Below are 14,996 nucleotides of genomic sequence, written 5' to 3'. Positions count from 1 at the left end.
CCTGAGGATAAGGCAAAGCCAAATGGGAGGTGATGTCTCACTTTCCACGGAGAAAACTTACTTGAATATAGAACTAATTATAAAATAGTACAATGTTTACTTCTATACTTAGTGGGTCAATTTATTTGCATATATTGCAATAGTATATAAAACAGTAATATCTGTATTTAGAAATATCATTTTCCCCAATCCTTTTTTTTAAGTTTAGGTTATAAAATAATTGTATTCAGACTCTTCCCATGAGCCTTTCCCATCGCAGAGGCCATTTGTGAATGATCTAATACAGTTCTTCACTGCATATCACCTTCATTTCTAAATTGTTCAAGACACAGCACTTTGAATCCCGGTAAGATGCTGTAACTGAAAATTTTATTCTAAGCCTCAAGAGGTTTTTACATTTGTCCTATGGGTGGATATTTATGATCTCCACAAGGTCACCACTTACAATATGCTTTTTTTTAAAAAGTGAATTTTAAAAGACTTGCTTAAAAATACCTTCAATATTTTTAATGGTGAAGTCATATCTTCAAAAATAACAACCAAATCTGTGTTAAATATTTTTGCCTCTCTTTTTCCCCTGATGTTATCAGGTGACATCTTCAGGCCTCCAGTCTTCTCTCCCCCACTGTCATCAGTAAGGTCACTTCAAGCTCATGTCTTCCCCAAACACTTCCTTGATGCTCAAAATAAAGTAATTGAGAAAGTGTCAAGAATGAAGAAACTTTGTAAGAACCTATATCCTATGGAACAGTTGTCGGGAAACACTTTGCCTTATAATCAGACTTGCATGGTAATTGCTTGTTAAATGAATATACTTCCTTAGCTCACCTTGCGATCATGGCTCAAGGGACATGGGATAATGTGGAAACTTTCCCTGGGAACTTTTAATAATTGCATAACTTTTAAGAATATATTCCATTTATCTTAAACCAAGGTTCTCAAATAGGAGTGATTTTGCCCCCCAGGGGACATTTGGCAGTGCCTGGAGATGTTTCTGGTTGTTACATCTAGGGGAAGGGTGCCACTGGCATTTGGTGGGTAGAAGCTGGGGGCATTGCAAAACATCTTACATGACACAGGAAACCCCCACAACAAAGAGTTATCAGTCCCAAAATGTCAAGAGTGCCAAGACTGAGAATACTAGCTTAAACTGAGTCAGGGACAATTGGCTTAAACAGAAACCAGGATAATGATTGGCCAACAGGGAATGTCCATCTTCTAAGCATCCTCAGTCCCATCCCTTCTCAGATGAGAAGATAGTCTTCAAGTTGTGTGTGTTTTCTCCTTTTCTTGAGGCTGGGTTGTGAAAATCATCTCTTCTGCTCTCCTGTCCCCTTTCTTTCCTCTCTCACCTCCTCATCTCCAATATCTCTGCACATGAAAGAATGAGGAGGTCTAGATGTTTGTGTCCTCAGAGAAGGTTAGTTCTCAAGGGGTAAGAGTGGCTCTCGGACCTTCCTATCTTCCTCTTCCGAGTCTGAGCCATAAGATTCAAATGGTTCTAGAAATGGAGCAAGTGCCAAAACAAAACATGTTGAATTCAAGTAGTGTCTGCAAAACCATGAGCCCTGGAGTCCAAGGGGTAATCAGCTCTCTGTCACCAACTAGGTGAGTGTCTCGGTCAGCTCAGGCTGCTATCTAAAATGTCATAGACTGGGTGGCTCAAACAGCAAACATATTTTTCACAGTTCTGGAGGCTGGAGTTTCAGATCAAGGTGCTGGAAGATTCAGGTTCTGGTGAGAGCTTTCTTCCTGGCTTGCAGATGGCTGTCATTTTGCTGTGTTTCTACATAATCTTTCGTGTGTGTGTGTGTGTGTGTGTGTGTGTGTGTGTGTGTGTGTGTGTAGACAGAGAGAGAGAGAAATCTGTCCCCTCTTTTTATGAAGGTACTAACCCTGTCATGAGCACCTCCCTCAAGATCTCATCTAAACCTAATTACTTCCCAAAAATTCCACCTCCACAAACTATCATCACATTGGGGCTAGGGTTTAATATGTGAACTTTGGGGAGCAAGAGACACAAACACTCAGTCTAAAACACTGGGTAACCAGAGGCAAGGGGTATAATGTCTCTGGACCTCTGTTTCCTTCTCCATCTATAAAGTGAAGATAAGACCTGAAGGGAGTTGTGGGATTACATAAGATAATATAAAGTGTTTGGGACCATCCTGGTGTCTGGTAAATATTCAAATGTGTCAGGCATTAGAATCACAGTATTAAACTTTGGAAGGTCGTGGACCACTTTCTAAAGGTAATCATCACTAAATCTCCTCCCACCAAAGATAGTCATGCATATGCATGGAAAATTTTACAATTTTTGTGACTCTCGACCACCATAGAACTCACACTATCCATGGGTCTTTCTGGAGTACTCCCTTAATGGGATTCTCTTTTCTCTGAAGACTTTCAGAGCACGCGGATGATCTCACACAAGTTCCTCCTCAGTTCTACTGTCTTGCACTGTTCACAAAGAAATTATGCTGATAGCTTTTGTGCATTGGCCTTCACAACCAGACCATAAACCCCTCGGAGATGGGGTGGCATTTAATGCTTCTTCATCATCCCTGGTATGTGACAGGACCAAGTATTGGTCTGTGGTCCTGGGTGAGGTGGGCTGCATTAGACTCACCTAGAGAAAACTTCTGAATCTCACCCCTGAAAGTCCTGAGAATATGTGTCTTCCCAGTTTATGCTGCTGCTCAGCCAGGATAATGAACCTTTTTTGTTACAACAAGTAATCACAAAACACTTCTTCGTTGTAAGAGAAAGCATTAGCGCAATCTCGGGGCCTGCTAGATATCAGGCTCTGTGTTGGGCGCTTTCTGTGAATAGATTCTTGAAAGCCTAACAATCTGCTGAAGTAAATATGATCACCCTACTTTTTGTGCATGAGGATACTGAGGTGCAGAGAAGTCGAGGTCGGCAAGTCACAGAACCCAGAGCCCACGCCCTCAAAGCCACCCCAGGCTGCCTGTATGTGGGTGGATTCCTGGGTCATCCGATTGCTTTTCAGTAACTCCTGAGTTGGTAGGGCCACTGCATTGTGCTGTCCACCCCCATTGCTCAAAACCCCTCACAAATTTTTGATTCTTAAAGTTTTGAATTTCTCTGATCGGAGTTTTGCCTGATTGCAAGGCTTAAGGTATGATGTGAAAAAAAAAAATGTGAGGATGTTTGGGGAAGAAGGCTTTCAATCACTCAGTCAGCCTCCTCTGAAAGGGAAGCCAAGGAGACTACCCTACAAATCCCTTTGCAGGGATAATTTCACTGTTTGCTATTTTGGTTGCTTTTAACTGACAATCGACAAGCATGGACTGTGGGGCCAATGCATAGAGTTGGCTGGGGAATAGTCAAAGAGTCATTTTAAGCACTTCATTCTAGACTTCCCAGAGTCCTGAGAAACATATCCTGATGCCATTAAAAAATATGTAGTGCTGAACCCCTAGTCCCTCCCCTCCCTGCCCTCCGTGTCATGGATAAATGCACACAACCTACAGCCATGAAGGATGGAATGCTTCCCTCCACGTGAAGCCGCTTCCAAGCAGGCTCGTGTTAGCTTCCGGCCGGTGTGTCCTCGTTGCAGAACAGTAGGGAAGCGGGAAGGTCAATCAATCATTGGTCACAAGCTAACCCCCTTTTTATTTTAACCCTGGACTCAGACAATTTGAACATGCTTTTAGGAAAATTATTCTCCCTTTCCTAAGTGATCCTGATGGAGACTGATGTTTTTATGATTATTAATAAAATCTCTGAGACAGAATTTTATGGGCACGCAGAGACTAAAGAGTCATTCTTTGCCTTGGAAAAATTGTGTATGTTGCGGGTGATGGAGGAAATTTTGAATAAGAATATTCAAGTGGAAAATCAGGGTGCAAAAGACAGCATTCTAAGAATCTGCTGTGGCTCCTTTGGACATGGAACTTATTTCCTGCAGAGGCCTTCTGGGACATGATCCTGAAGACAGTCCACCCCCAGGAAGCAGTTTCAGTTTCGGTGGGCAGATGGAGAAGTCTCTTTGGGAAAATGTGTTGTTAACTATTCACTGGATTGTTTTTTAAATCAAATTGCCTTGATTTCTCTCCTCTTCCTCCTTCCCTCCATCCTTCCCTCCCCAAGTCAATTCTGTCAATGTTCTCTTCAGAGTTCCATGGATCTGTTCACCAAAATGGTGTAAAATCAAAGTGACTTACAAAGAACCCCCCATTCTTTTCTAGCCTCCATGTGAGATGGGTTGGAGAAGGGGACAAATGCCAAGGGCATGATGATTTCAACATTAATGTGCCCTGAGCGAACAGGAAGGGCAAAGTGTCTGACACCTGCTTCAAAATCAGCTTCATCATTCACGCACATTGTGTGAAGGAAATTCCTTGCTGAAGCTTGGAAAAATGTAGCTTTGCTCGGTGCCAGGGAACACACAGCCCTGTATCCAGGCATAGCACTTGCTTCAGCAATCAAGAGTAGCTGAACCTTACCTGTGCATCTCTTCTACTTGGCCAGAGCCCTATGCCTCCTCCACCCCCTTCGCGTCCCCCAGCGTTGGGGCTCCTATCGAATCCTGTATTTAAAATGAGAATCCTGGAAAAGCTGGTCATTGCCAGCACATAATGACAGGTTGGTTAATTGATAGTGTGCCTTCAAAAATGGGAGTAGGACAAACAAGGCAGATAATTTTGATAATGAACAGATTCGAAACAACCAGGCGACCGTGTCCTTTGCATATAGTTCCACACCAGCCGTGTTTTTGTTTGGATTCTATGTTAATTTTAGAAACCGTAAAACACAACATGCCAAATTGGTTGATTGAAATAATGCTATTTTCCAGTGGCTGACAATCTGTTGTTTTCTTGTGGGAGGCAAGAGGTTGTTACCCAATGAGTGTTTACTCAGTTGTAGGCAAGAGTCTCACGGAGAGTTGAGACAGTTGTTCAGGTAATTCAGTGCCTCAGTGACCTGGATGCTTTGAGTATTTTAATTCTGCTTTATGTCTGCCTGTGTATTCTTTCATTTGTGCACCTATACTTCTCTTCATCATATAATTGGTTCGATTCTACACTTTGCCGGTATAGACTGGACCTATATTTTGATCCTGGAGCATTGCCTTTTTCATCAAAGTTATATACAGTATTCTCCCTAAAGACATGTCAAGGAACTTGGTCCTCTTAAATAATCTACAAATATTTATTCCTGAAAGGGAATTGATTTTTATGGACTTTTAAAACCTGACAACATGTAGTTGCTGGATTTTAAAATGAAATGTTACATAAGGAAGGAAGTAAGGAACAGAGGTGGTTTGGTTTGTGATTTTAAATTTAGACAAACTCTGAAGAAACTCACCCTTTCTTTAAATAAATAAATACTGTCTGCTAAATTACATTGTTGAATTTTAAATCATATGATAAAGTGGTACTTAACAGGGCTATAAACAATAAAGATAAACATTTCTGCTCTCATGGGACTTCTATTTAAAAGTAGGAAAGATAATTTTAACAGATCATCTTATAATAGCAAATATGGTAGCTGGCTTATTATAAAATTATAAATGTTAATTTTTGAATCACATTTTGCAAAAGTTGGCGCTGAGCATAGTTATATATGTCAGTTTCTGTCGTCAGTCCCACTAAAAGAAATCATTCACTAGCAAAAGACTCAACACTGAGCATTATTTAATGGGAATAAAACAAGCCCACATTCAGGGGAGATTTTGCTGGAGAGGAAAGTCCCCTCAGAATATCAGGGAGATACTTCAGATAAACATTCAGAATCACCTCCTGGCTAAGCAAGCAAGCGAGAAAAAAAAAAAAAAAAAAAAAAAAAGAAAGAAAAAAGAAAAAGGAGAAAAAAAAAAAAGAAGAAAGAAAAAAGAATCTCAGCCAAGACCCCCGTGGCAAGTGGAAAGGATTTGGACGAGCTCATAATTTGGGCTTTCAGCTGTTTTGCTGGGTTGTTAGTATTTGGTTTTATAAGAGCAATTCTGGATTTTAAGGCATCCTTCCTTGCTACAAAAGATAAATAAATAGACATTCAGACTTTCAGGGAGAATTAGACTTTTATTTCCTTCTTCCTCATTAGGACGCATTTAGACCCCTGTCCCCACCTATTTTTCGAGCCTTTCTGTCTCATGCTAACTCTTTAAAGAAGAGAAAGAGGCACAAAACAAACAGGAACGAGAACCTTGGGTGGGGGTTCCTGTGAATGTTTTTAGAAATAAAACACAACTCTTCTTTTTTTTGCCTTAACGAGCATTTAGGAGGCCCTGCTATCGGGCCATCGGTAATGAGGGAGAGGCATGGTTGTGTTTGACTATTGTAGTTTCAATAGACTTAGAATCCAGTGAAATTGTTTTGTTCTAATTCTATCCTTTTTTTCGCAGTTCACCGACTTCTCAAAGAAAGACTTTCCCAAAGTGGCTGGCAGTTTCCAGTATGATAAGGCAAAGGAGGGGGACATTTTTTGTTGCTGTTTGCTCCGTCCTGTCTTTTCCTTACTTCAAGGATCTGAGGCCCCATGGAAACCCTCGGAGTACTCTTGGCCAGTATGGACCGTTATAAATAAAATACAAATCAAAAGCATCGTTCTACTGGCTTCTTTAGGTTCTTAAGCAGAAGAATGTTCTTCTGATCACTGAAGCCATTTCGGGGCCCGAAATTAGAAAGTAATAAAAAATATCACACTCTCCCTGGTGGGTAGTACATTTAATTGGTTCCCCAGCAGGAGGCCAGCCTGAAGTCAGAAATGCTTACTCTCTAGATCTCCGCTTCCAAAGGACCGCATGCAAACATGAGCAAATCAGTAAGAAATCGAGCGAAGGGAAACCAGAAAACCAGAGACAAATGCAGAAATAAATAGCTCGGGGCTAGGAAGAATAAAGAACAACAACAAAAAAATGCATGGACCCCAAGTTTCTTTAAACACAAAAAAATCACGCAGACCAAGCGAGCAAGTTTATGCGTTTAGATCAGCTTGAACCAACACGCCCGTTTAGGGCAGAAGTTACTCTTCGGATTAAATTCTGGCGGCAGGATGTTCTTGGGAAGAAAATGGACTGTCCTCGCAGAGTCCTGACTGTTTGGGATTTGTCTTAAAAGACTGGCCGGAGCCTTGATTCCAAGCTCACTATGGACGGCCTGTGGCTGGCCTGGCCCCCGTGAGATGCGCTCTGCGGAGTTTGGATGCGGAGCAGTTGGGACCTGGCGGGGGAGCCAGGACCATTCAGCCCACAGAGCCTGATGCTCTGCTGCCACCTTCTGTTCCAGCCTCAGTGTCGAGAGGCTGCTAGACTCTGGGCCATCCAGAAAACTCCGTGACTGTCCCCTCTGCCTTTGAGGGCCAGGTCCTGGGTAACCTGTACCCCCCACTTCCCCCCTCAGGTATTCACACCCTCTCTTCATGTCCACTTGGGGGTCGGTCCACTTCGGGTTTGGCCCTTCTAAATGGCTTCTTCCAGAACTGACATCCAGTTTGTTTGCTTGCCTCCCTTCCTCCCCGATCTTGAAGTTTCCATAGGTAGAGGGGTCTGGAAAAACAAAGCTGAAAACAAAGACAGGGCTTTTTGTTTTCAAACGTCAGCACACTTTGTGTCTAAATCATTGCCAAAGACAAATGGGATGAAGTGGAGGAAAGGAAAAGTGAGATTGAATAGCAGGAAAAAAGCCCTGACAGCAAGATCTATTGCCCTGTGGAGAGCGTCCCCAGGGGCGAGCTATTGGGAGAGATATTTAAAACTTGAGTGGACAAAACATTAGACCCTTCACCACGGGGAACAATACTGCAGGAGCTCCTGGGACCTGGCCCTCGTGAGCACAGAGGTCCTGTCCAACTCTAATTTTTTATGATTTCTCAATTGACTTCCCATTCTATAAAAAGTGTTCGGTTGCCGCTGAGCAATCCAACTGCTTTTGACATTCAGTTTGAGGTCAGGACGGTTTCAGTGTACTTTTCTTTTTATGCCGCATTAAAAATGTCCCTACACCTACTCTCTTTGAGCCAGAGGAAAGCAAATTCACATAATTAAGCCTAGAAAAACGTATTTTATGCAGGGGGTGGAGGAGCTGGCCCCTGACAGCTGGCCGGGACAGGCCTCTCGGAGCAGCCACGGCTTTGCAGCCCGGCCAACCTGCGGCAGAGCCTCACCCCTCCCGAGCCTCCTGTTGGGGCGTGTTTGTCGCACTGGTCAGGATGATGATAGGCGGTGTCAGCTGTGAACATTTTGGATGGACTGGGAGGGGGAAGAAATGGCTTAGCTCGGCATCTCCTTGCGGGTGGCTCGCTCTTTGTATGGATTGTATGCTTTGCAACTCGCAGGCCGGGGCTGGGGGAGACAAAGGGGGCAAGAGAGATGGGGTGTGCAGTCGTGCTCTTTGCTTGCTGACTTTTCTTCTTCAGGGTGACTTGGTTCAGCCATCCAACCCCCATAATTAGCAGGAGCCCATTACGTGCTAGGCGCTGAGCAAGGAGCTGGTGTGTCAAAGTGGAAGTGCACAAAGATGGACAAGAAAACCAGTGGAGTCCAGGGGATAGATCTCTCAGTGGCTTTTAACTATTCTTAGGGTAAAGCTTAAAATCCTATATTCTGTCAAACGTCCTGTGATCTGGTCCCTGCCTGCTTCTTTGATCTCCTCTGTGTCCTTCCTCTAGTCTCTTGACACATCAGCAGGCTGGGTCTACTCTCACCTCCCCGAGGAGCTCTGTTCTTCCCATTCCGGGGCCTGCCGGGTGCTCAGCCCAAGACATGACTGGTCGTCCTCCTACTCCTTCACCTAGTTAATGTTCCTTCTTGTCTTTCAGTTCCCAGCTGAAAGGTCACGAGCACAGAGAAAATTTCCCAGGCCTCTGGCCCAGTTGGGTCTCCGGAGAGGGCCCCACCTCCATCAGAGCCCATGACCTAGGACAGCTAAAGAATCCAGGACTAGGGGTTCCTGTCCTTCACCCCCTCCAGAACATGCTCTGTGTACGCAGGTACTCCACCTATCTTGTTGGCCTTTGCCTCCCAGAACCTCCCTCAGGCCCTTGTTCATATGCTTGTGTTGAATGGGATGAACACACAGAAGATTGAATGAATAAAGTACTAGAACCCTGGCATACACAGGTGCTGTCAAATTAACAGAGATAAAGAATTCCACCGGAAGGGTTTCCTAGCAGAAGTGATCACTGAGCTGGATTTTCAGAAAAAAGCCAAAGCTTCCTTATTGAGATGGGCCTGGGGGAAGTTTCTACAAGGCTCACCCCCTAGCCAGCCTTGGAAAGGGGCCATGTTTTAATTCCTTATTACAAAATAGTACATAGCTGTGGTAAGAAGATCAAATATTACTGAAATGTCCAAGTACTCCAAGTTACCAGCCTTGTACCCACCCCTTAGACATAACCAATAGTCACAGGGGGTGTCCCTTCTTCCCAGGCAGATGTTTTTGCACCTTTTCCCCAGAGATTAAATTATTTTAAGTAATGTTTATTCTACCCTAGAAGGTGTGTCCACGTTGTCCCAAGGAAGAGAAAGAGACTGACTTCATCATTCACTTAAGTGAGGACCGTGGGCAGGTCTACATGAGTTTGTAGACCGTTGTTTATTTCCCAGAAGCCCCAAACGATGCATTAGAAGAGATTTTTCCTTGGAACACCTGGGTGGCTCAGCAGTTGAGCCCAGGGCGTGATCCCAGAGTCCCAGGATTGAGTCCCACATCGGGCTCCCTGCATGGAGCCTGCTTCTCCCTCTGCCTGTGTCTCTGCCTCTCTCTCTGTGTCTCTCATGAATAAATAAATAAATAAATAAATAAATAAATAAATAAAATCTTTTAAAAAAGAAGAGCTTTTTACTTTGTTACAATAAGGAGGTCTGGCTTCAATTTCCAGCCTCTGGGAAGTGAGTTTTAGTCTGGAGAGATCTTTCAGTAGGTATGGTGACTTTTGGGTTCTGGTACGAAGAGGGTTGCAAAACAAGACACCCCAGGAAATCTTAATAGAGTAGAAAACATGAATAGTGTGAAGGTATTGATTCTCACGGATTCGTGGGTTCAGGTAGCTGGCATATGTCAAGTGTACGACATGGGGCTGAGTGCTTTACACATGTTGTTTCATCCCATCTTCATGACAGCCCTGTATAGTGGATCCTTCAGTGGTCACTCTCATTTTACAGATAAGGAAACTGAGGGTCAGAGAAGTGAAATATCTTCCCTGGGGTGGATGGGGAATGATAGCTGTCCTCCCACTGAGCTGTCTCACCAGGTCTCACCCTCAGACCCCATCTCTGGCCACGTTATCATTGTGGGGTTTTGTCCACAGCAGCCTTTCTCATGACTGCTTTTTTAACCATCATCTTATTGTCTTTGTAAGAAATTTGTGCTTATTGTGAAAGGTCAAATAACATCAGGAAGTAAAAACACCCATTAAAAAAAATACTCCCCTCTGGTTTTCAATGCAATTCACTTTCTGGTTCCTTGCATATGGGGTGTAGATTCCATATTACCCAAAACAGATTAAAAAAAAAAAACTCTACTGATACCATCCTGCCCTTTCATCCTGTGGGAGGATGATGGGCAGAGTGAATAAGGAAAGGGAACCTTTCAAATGAGTCAGGTGGGCATTTCCCAACCCCAACAGATTGGAATCATGTTTTTCTCCTGCTTCGGAGTGTTGTGTTTCTTCAGTACCACGCAGGGGGAAAGCTGACCTTGGTTTATAACATGCCCTGTGAAATGTCTATTTTTTTTCTTTAAAAGTCCAAACACTGGCAGAGAATGTAAATATGTCTCCTCTCCTGCTCTGTGGCCTCTTTCCTCCAGCAAACATGTGTGAAATCTCACACGTATTCGTGCGCAGAGGCCGATTGTCTGATTCAAGATGACAAGGCTGTTCTCCATGTGTCTGTCAGAGGTGCCAAGCCCCAAAAGCCAAATGAGACCAGATGGGAAACCACAAGGCCAGCCCCCTGCCCTCTGCAGTGTGTTGTCACTTCATTTGGGTGCGCATCCAGTGAGAAGACCAACGAGGTCAACTCCGTTTCTGAGCTGGGCTTAGCAAACACGATGGCTTTCCACACCTTGCTCTCACCATGGGTCTCCAGCCCAACGCTGTCCTTAGCCTGACCACCTACAAGCCCCTGGGTCACCAGCTTAACCTTCCCTGATACAGAACAGACGCTGGAGAAGAAGTCAAGTACACTGTGGGGAAACAGAGCAGGTTGTAAGCAATTGTTTATCAGGGGTTTGTGAGTCGCCTTCCTGGTTTAGGCTGAGTGAGGAGAGCAGAGATCATGGTGTTCTTCTCACTGTTGGCTGTTTCAGCATCTGGGTGGATTCATTGTTCCAGTGGACGAAGGGACGTACTGATAGGAACACACAGAACATCTTCAGAGCTTTACAGTTTGCAAGCACTTGTACATTAGTGACCTCTTTAACCTCCTAACCACTGTAAGGAGAGTAAGAATACATCCCTATCTCACTAAGGAGGATCTTGGGACTCAGGAAAGTTGAGTGATTTGCCCATGGAGTGATGGGGATAGCCTTCCTTCTCTCTACTCTCTCCCTGAGACATGTCTGGAGAGCTCCCGATAATCTGTCATTAATGGGGCAGAGCGTGGACTTGGAGGAATGACTGCCAGATGCTGGCTCCTGATTCCCTCATTGTCCCCTCTCCCCTCTGGACCCCGTTTTCAGTCCCCTCCTAAGATCTGTGCGGGAAAGATGTGCCCCGTGTCTAGGGTAGCCATGTGGCCTCCTTCTCCTCCCCTGGCCCCATCAGCAGCTTGTCACGGTCTAAGCAGAAAGTTGACAGTGACTGGCGGCTGACATGTCTCTTTGTGGACTGCTGGGGAGCAGGCAGGCTGGCATTCTTTTTCGGGCTGTCCCAGGTGATATTTTTCAAACTTGTTTTTGAAAAACCAAGAAATCAAGTCTGGTTAGTGTCTCACTATTCCAGAAGGGGTGGCTGTGGGTAGCATCAGACGAGGTGATCCTGAGTTGCCCCAGGGTAGAAACAATTGCTGAGAGAGAAACACGGTTTTTGACCTGCAGGAATTTGAAGAAGTGACACACAAGAGATGTGTTGGCCCTTGGTTCCAGGACTCAGGGCCGATCAAAGACCCCAGTGTTAGCCGTGACCCTGGCCACTCATTTCCATTTGGATTTGCTGGTGACCATAATCAGGGGCATAAAATCATCCTACAAAGAGCAGCCACTTGGTTGTAATTTGCATAGAAGTCCACCAACTGAGATCTGCCTTATTTAAACAGGCTTCTAGAAGAACCTTGCCTTCTTTTTCTGCAGCAGACTTTCTGCCTGCCCCTTACCATCATGACTGTCTGCTTATACCCTAAGTGGCAGGATAAGGACCAGAAGGGTAGCTGGGCGAGGGGCAGCAGTAAAGCCTGTCAGTATTTTTGTTGGCTGAATTGGAACAAAACATTCCTATTCTATGAATAATGACTCAAGCACTATGCCAAGAACTTTGAAACATGATCACATTTAATCTTAAAACTAATCCATTAGATATAAGTGTGTTACTTTCCCCATTTTGCAGATGAGAAAATTGAGGCTCAAGGAAGTTCATTAACTTGCCTAAAAATATACATCAGAGAGAGATGAGAGCCACACCCAGAACCATCTCATTTCAGAACCTTGTACTTTGAGCTGCTGCCCAGTGTAGACCCGTGATTCTCAAACTCTAGGCGTGGGCTGGAAGTATTTTGGCCTCATCTATACTTCTTCAGGGAAAATGTTACTAACAAACACCATCAGTGCAAAGCCTGAAAGGTAGGGCCTTTCTCCCAGTTGATTCTGGGATGAGTCTATTCTGCAGTCAGCAATTCAGGCACAAGGGGGGGTTCAGCCTTGATTCTCGTGAAAGCTCCATGCCAGCACTACGGGAAATAAAAGTCCTCAGGTACCCAATTTCTTGATCTGGGGTTGGCCAATAAATACAGATACCCAGTTAAATCTGTATTTTGGATAAACAATGAGTATAATTTTAAGATGAAATACCCCATAATATATTTGAGATAGACTTACACTTTGGACATTATCCATTGTTTATCTGAAATGTGCATTTAATTAGGCATCCTGTATTTTTGTTTGCTAAATCTGACAACGCTTCTGGAACTCAAAACAAATATATCTGAAACAAACCAAAAAAAAAAAAAAAAGTGATGTGACTCATTTCCAAGTGCCTCTCAGAAACATAGTTAATACAGTAATAATAATATTAGTTAAACACTGGAACACCAGTATTTCTGAGAAGCTTGAATCATTTGTATAAGATCAACTTGACGGATACTTGAGTTAGAATTGGCCAAATGGTTGCTGTATGTAGGGGGTGACTTTTGACTTCTGATCTGTGGTTTCCAGTCCTGGCTATACATAGGGATCATCTTGTAAGCTTTAAAAAATATCAGTGCTTGGGCTCTACCCCAGAGATTCTGAGGGAATTAATCTGGGGTGTGGTCTAGGCATGAAGATGACAATAACAATCCCTCCCATCCCAAGACTTCACAACTGGTGTATATATGAAATGGTGGTACAGATGTTCAGAGAAGGGGTTGCCCTAGGACTGGAATGGTACCAGTCATGTTCTTGGAAGAATGGAGAGCCCAACAGAGTGGAAGGGTGGGGAGTGTTTGGATAGAGAGAGAGAGAGAGAGGCAAGCAGAGTATGCCAAAGAATGACTTGGAGCCAAAGAGTAGGAAAAAGTGTGTGAGCCAGCTACAGAAAACAAAGCCATCAGATTAAAGCAGCACATCTAAGTAAAACTAAAATTTTTTACTGAATTGCTTTTATTTCTGTTTATAAAAATAATACATGAAGTTGGGGGGGATTTTAGAAAATACAGTAAAGTGAGGTAAAGAAAAAACATTGCCTATCAATCTGTAATTAAATGGAAATCACTTAAATTTTGACTATTTTCATTCCTTTTGGAGGTTGTTGAGAACATATTGACATTATATCACAAGCATTTTACCACATCATTAGAAATTCTTCATGAACATTTGTACTGGCTGCAATTGTCCTGATATTGATGTAGCATAAGTACCTCAACCTTCTTCCTAAAGCTGGATGTTCAGGTTCTGACCAATTTTTCACATCTTTGGGGGATTCATTTTTAGATTTGTAGGAAGTGAGTGGGAGAGTCCAACTATAGGGCTTTTCCTAGTAGTCTGTGGACTGAAAGCATTTGCAGACCCCAGCCTCAAATTGTACTCTTGCAAGCCCTAGAGTAGAGCTTCAACATTCAAACCAGACATCAAATTCATCCCCAAAGTCAAAATGGTACCCACCTTGGGGCACTCTAAGCAATGTGTTGGGCTTTCTCCCCTCAGCTCCAAATCACAAGTCCTAACAAACAGAGGTGCCACTTCTCTTCATTACAGACTGCTGTCTGGCCAGAGAACTACTGTTGGGACCTAAAATTTTTTTAACACCCAATTAAATTGGTGTAATTGGACGGAATTGCAACTTCTTTGCCTCCAGCTGTGAGCCATAATCTGTTTCACACCTGAGTGTTGTTTTACTTGATTTTTAGGACTTTTCCCAGAGTTGCGGAGATGAAGTAGAAGGAGAGAGCCCATTCCCACTTTTCAATGTATAGATGATTTTTCCTTCATTTGAAGGAGCCAGTGGCAGTTGGACTATCATTGTTAACCTCCCTTGGGCTAAGATTCTACTTTGACCTCAAAGTCTCAGCATCTAACTCTCTTAGGGGGCTGCTATTTAAAATGTCTAAGCAATATAGAAAAAGTCTGATCAGGAAAAAAACCATTGGTCAAGCTTGATACTCAGCTGAGAACAAAATGGAATCTTGTTCAGGGCTCCTCTAGACCCAGTCCCAAGCCCGTGGGAATGACAAGTAGATCATGCCACTGTGTTACATCCTGATCAATTTTAAAGACATGAACCAGATATACATTTTGTGGGTTGAAAGACATATTTAATTCGAGGAGACCAAAACAATGTGAAGCATACTCATTATAATGATGTTTCAACAGATTATGCAGTGGAAAAAGAGGGTATAT

This window comes from Canis lupus, chromosome 29 (assembly GCF_048164855.1).
Source record: "Canis lupus baileyi chromosome 29, mCanLup2.hap1, whole genome shotgun sequence".
NCBI lineage: Eukaryota > Metazoa > Chordata > Mammalia > Carnivora > Canidae > Canis > Canis lupus.
This window is presented reverse-complemented; position numbering follows the sequence as displayed.